Below are 5,811 nucleotides of genomic sequence, written 5' to 3' on the forward strand. Positions count from 1 at the left end.
GCCCTATATTTTAATCGCTATGCACTCAAAAAACAACTTAATTAAGTTAACGAAGATTTAAATTAAATTAGTATCAAATTCTTAATACCATATTTGCCTATTAAGATTTTAATATTTTTATTAAACATGATCTTAATTATTTTTATGAAGCTCTTCTAATTAACTTACATAATAAATTTTAAATACATTGGCAAATTATAAAAATTGCTTAATCAAATAACTTATCGGGAAAAAACTTTTAAACCAATTACGTAATAACGTAACTTAATGTCATGAACTATTTACATTTAGTTTGTCATGTTTATATACATGTCAAAAAAATTTTGAAAAATTATTATTTTTCTAAAACATTTTTGGTAGACTATTCAATGTGTAAATAAACAATTGTTTTTCATTTTTAGATCCTGTTTTCTTCATCCATCGTTATTGCTACTAAGAAAAGAAAAGTAGATGCTGATTGTCACCTTTTCAATGAAGAATGGGGAGAAAAGTACTTCTTTGTGGAAACAAACAACCAGAAACTAGTTGCATGATATGCAACGAAAGTGTTGCCGTTTTGAAAGAGTACAATCTTCGGCATCACTATGAAACAAAACATCTGTCAACATATTCAACGTTTTCTGGAAAGTTGCGTTCTGAGAAATTTGAGTTCATGAAACGTACTTTGGAATCTCAAAGGAATCTCTTCACGAGAATGTTTGCTGAAAATGAATCTGTCACTCGTACAAGTTACAAAATAGTGCATAAGATGGCATCCGTTTGCAGTATGCATGGAACAACAACTGGAGAAGACATTTTTATGGAAGTGCAGAAAACTTTGAAAGGCTATAACCTTCAGTGGAATCTGCTTCGATGTGTTACAGTTGATGGAAGAAAAAACATGGCTGGAGAGAGGAAGGGTCTGGTGGGGCAGATACGAACTAAGTGGGAAGATCTTCAACTCCCGGGCGCTCTGTTTATACACTGCATTATATATCAGCAAGCACTCTGTGGGAAAGACTTAGCAGTCGTTTCTGCGGTGAACTTCATTCGGGGTCATGCACTTAATCACCGCCAGTTCCAGACTTTTCTTGAAGAAATTGATTCTGAATTCTGTGACTTGCCTTATCACACAGCAGTGAGGTGGCTCAGCTGTGGTAAAGTCCTGTTTCATTTTTATAAGCTCCGAAGAGAAATAGATATTTTTCTCACCGAAAAGGATAGAGCTGATCCACTTCTGTCAGATCCTACCTGGCTGTCAAAGTTGTCGTTTTTGGTTGACATCACATCCCGCATGAATGAATTGAACTTGAAACTTCAGGGAAAGAATAACCTTATCTGTGATCTCTATAGAATCATCAAAGGATTTCGGAGAAAGCTATCATTGTTTGAAGCACAACTGGAAGGAGTGTTTTCAGTGTTTCAAAGAGTTACGCGCTGGAATCGCAGAAGATGTCAACCTCGAGTTTCCAAAGAAGATTATTAGTGACTTAAATATGCATTTTTGGAGAGATTTTCAGATCTCGACAGAATTGAAAGTGACATTCTTCTGTTCCAGAATCCGTTTGATTGTAACCTTAATGACGTGCCAGTCGAGCTACAGTTGAAGCTCATTGATTTGCAAGCAAATGACTTGTTGAAAGAGAAGCACAGATACCTGATGATAAGTTTTTAAAGTTGAAGAAATTTGCCTCTGGTATGGCATCAGTGTTTGGAACAACTTATGTCTGTGAGCAAACATTTTCAATGTGAAGTCAGCACATCAAACGAGGTTGACTGATGAACATTTGAAAGCAATTCTCTTGGTTGGATGCAGCAATTCCAAAGCAAATATTAACGATATCTCAAAAGCTAAACGCCAATTTCACAAATCTCACTAACCTTTTTTGCTGCTTAGTTTGTGAGATTCGGATATGTGCGCACTGGGTGTGATATAACTATCTTATTGCTAACGTCGCCTTCTTTGATAACTTTTTGATAAATAAACATGTTTGTTGTCTTTATTTTTTGTGTATTCACTGTATTGTATTCAACAAAATGGTTATGCGGCCCGCGCTCGTAATTCTCTCAGTTATCTGGCCGCTGTGAAAAAAAAGTTTGGTGACCCCTGCTCTGTGTGAACGTAGAAACTAGTTACTATTGATCTGGTGGAAAATAATGTCGAACGTGGTAGAAAAATTACACTATGTAGTGGAGACAACAAAATCACAAGTTATATAAAATATTTGAATGATTCACTTTTTGAGCTGAAGTCTGACAATAACTTATTTATTTTTTCCCATTCCTCGTTTTAATGTGCTATAATCAGTGTTTATTTTCATCAGCTTAAGAGGAAAAGAAAATCAAATTCTGTCATCTGTTTGTTTTATTGAATTTCGCGCAAAGCTATTCAACAGCTAGTTGTACTAGATGTCTCGAATTTTAAATTGATAGATAAGAGGGAAGGAAGCTACTCAACAACACCCTCCGCCAACGTTTGGACTACTCTCTAACAATGAATTGTAGGGTTGACCATCAAATTAAAACATTCCCAGTGCTTTAAAGATGCGCATTTTAGGTTAAGGGTTTCGATCTCGCGAATCGAGCACCCTATGTTTTAGGACATCTGTATAGTATGTTTGTGATATAAATATATCAGCATTAAATATAGATCGTTGTGGATAACACTAAATGTTGCGTCAAATAGCCTTAGAGATATTAATAGCAGTTTAAATGACTTCCCATTTCTGCTATAAATTTATTTCATTTCGCTAATATTGTATTAAAATAGTTTTCCCAGCTTTCTAGCATAAAATTAATGCAAAGTATAAAATTGTATGCAATCTTTGTATATTAATAATGATATAACAAGCACGTGATTGTTAAACAAATATATATTTGTGTCGTCATTATTAACACAATTTATTTTTCAACCTTATACACTTTGTATTTTTGCATGGCACAAATAAATATCATCAGCTTAACATTACGTAATTGTAAATAACAAACACTAAATAAGAATAAAAGCGTTTAATTTCCTGAGATGTAAAGTTCAGAAAACAAATTTAAAAGCATGACCCAATTTTCAGAAACAAAACTGAAATATAAATTTTGTAAAAACTTCATTTCTTCTGCGGACTTACAACGCTAGAATCCGGGTTTCAATACCCGTGGTAGGCAGAACACATATAGTCCATTGTGTAGCTTTGTGCTTAATTACAAACAAACAAATCTTCTGCCTTTTATTCCAGATAAACACTTGGAAAGTTTAATTATTTTTATACTTCCCCCCCGGCTCTATTTAGTTTGACCACTAAGCATAATGTGTTTTAGTAATGACTAGGGTGTAAACTTGTGCTTCGTGTACCAAACATCTTTTGGCTGTGGTTATTTGTATCTGAATGCAAAACGTTTATAACGTGTGAAGGCAGTGCTGTGTATTTAAAATGAAGGTGAACAGCGGGAACGTTAGAGCACCGAGTGCATATTTCATTCTGGTCAGATGGTTGGAACTGTCTTCAAACAAAATAAATGAAAAATCTGATATGAACATGAAGCCAAACAAACATAGAAATTTTTAAAAACCTGTACACCTAATTTCTGATTTCCAACTTTTCGCGCCAAGTGATTTCAGTCTTCAAAATTTTGAAAGAAAAAGAAAATAAATCCATATAAATGTAAATAATAATTTTATTAAGGACAATAAAAAGCAAATAAAGTCAATTCATATTACTCTAAGATTTTGTTTCCGTGTTTCGTTCACTCTGGAATAGAATGTAAAAAACAATCTTTGTTTTCTCAGAACCTCAAAGGAGTCAACAAAAACATCGCATACTTGTAATTACCATTAAACTGAACAAATAACAAAAAGACTCATAAAGTTTACTTCGATTTTAATACATCGTTGCAAAATTAACAACAAAAAAATTAGTAATAAATACTGGGCAACATACAAATCAGGAAAATATCCGAACGATTCGATGAAACAGTTTCGTTTCCGTAGCAATCAAACATCCCTCAATAAACGTCGCTGGTTTCCTCCCAACTCCACCTAGAAATTTAAATTTTAATTTAATTATATGCTTTCAAACATGAAAGTTGTTATTAACTTGGCCAAAAATTACTTAATCATAACTAATATTTTCTAAAAGTCAATTTAGGCTTTTATTTTCGGAATCCTAACTCCTAGGAATTTCCCAAACGGCTGACTCTTAAATTGGTGAGATTTACGAATTTTCTCGTCTAAGGTAAGGAAAGGCTTAACTCGTCTTGAATTGCGTTACGAGTGGTTCGTTATTTGAGAACAGTTTGCATTAATAAGATGTCACGGATTATTTCATAACTATTAAACTATGATTATTGTTTTACATTTCATCATACAACAACTAAAAATGTATATGATAATATGAGTCATTTTCATGATTTTTTAAACCTAAGATCGTGAATCGATCGTAAAGAAATTATTGGCTGTTGTAGTCATCAAAATTTGCAACAAATCATAAAAGGAGATAGTATTACCTTTTAATGATAGTTTAGTATTAGAGGTTTTAAACAATGCAACATGTGTACTTATCGGTTCATAGCTTGCAGAAAAGTCTTAATTTGAAAATTAGTTCTTCCTCCCGTCTGTGTCAAGATTTTAGCGAAAATGAAAATAATTTACTTGTAGAAGACCTATTTTCAGTAGAAACTAGTCAATATACACTGGCAGAATATCAGAAAGTCATGTTTAACACTAGTCTCAGACCTCAACCAACAGAAATCATAAGATATCGTTGAAGAACAGTTATTTTTGCTTCTGTTAAGTGCATAGTGTTCTAGATTTCATGAACGTTTTTAAAACTATTTTTACAGTACAAATGAAGGTCAAAATGGAATAACTCTAAGCAAAAGTAGCCTTGTTGAATACACTTGTCATAGGATATTATTATTAGGCCTATTATATATTTTTAATATTGCATTATTTATCTTAATATTATTGAAAACCTCTAAAGGAAGAAGATAAAGAATGCAGTTTTAAAAATTATAATAAGCCTAACACTAATATCTGATGACAAGTAATCATTAATGATGTCACACGTAACCAGCTTGAAAAAGACGTTCACACCATTACAAAAGTATCCTTGCTTTCATAATATATTTCATCAATATTAAAACAATATTTGGATATTTTCATGGCGTTTTTCGAAGAAAGAGATAGAACGAGATCAAATAATGAACTTAAGCAAAACTTTATATGGTAATTGTCTAGCGCATATTCTTCTGTTGAACTATAAAAAAAAAGGAACTTTCGGTACAATTGCCTCACAATTGTAGGCCTAAGATATTAGGAAACTAAGTAATATTATTCTTATATAAGGCTTTATGCAGCCTAAAACTTATGATTTAATAACATTCTTTGTATAACCAAGAACTCTCCTACTAAACATTACTGCATATTTTAAAACATTTAAGATCTCATAAGCCCCCCAAAAAGATTTCATGGGTTATTCTGTTGTTGTATGAAATGTAAATTATTCCATACATGCATACGAAGGACGGATGCGTGAGGTTAGGTTATAAATTAAGGATTTCGTTTCATTTATTTAAACAAGACATTCTGTGAATAACAACCAGTGAAGTTTTAGACTCACTATAAAACGAAAAAAAAAAAGGTTCTATCTTGAAATTTCCGGATTCACGTTTTCCGGTATTAATAGTCTTTGTCAAATCACGAAAATGAGTCAGAGCTTGCATAAATCAAAATGTATATTTTAACATACTTTCTCTTATATCTTTTGTCATTTTTCTGAGATATTTTAAACATAATATCTCTCACCTTTTCTAAAAAATATTGGTTTGTTTGTAATTAAG

General features: G+C 32.3%; 1 long non-coding RNA gene across 1 annotated transcript in view; it reads right to left on the reverse strand.

The window, feature by feature from the left end:
- Positions 1–3,698: 3,698 nt before the first annotated feature.
- Positions 3,699–5,811, reverse strand: part of LOC111088850 — a 14,435-nt gene continuing 12,322 nt past the window's right edge. Inside the window, exon 4 of the long non-coding RNA XR_002613242.1 lies at positions 3,699–4,009. This is a non-coding gene — a long non-coding RNA (uncharacterized LOC111088850). The remainder of the gene's footprint in view (positions 4,010–5,811) is intronic.

This window comes from Limulus polyphemus, unplaced genomic scaffold (assembly GCF_000517525.1).
Source record: "Limulus polyphemus unplaced genomic scaffold, Limulus_polyphemus-2.1.2 Scaffold4579, whole genome shotgun sequence".
Classification (NCBI taxonomy): domain Eukaryota; kingdom Metazoa; phylum Arthropoda; class Merostomata; order Xiphosura; family Limulidae; genus Limulus; species Limulus polyphemus.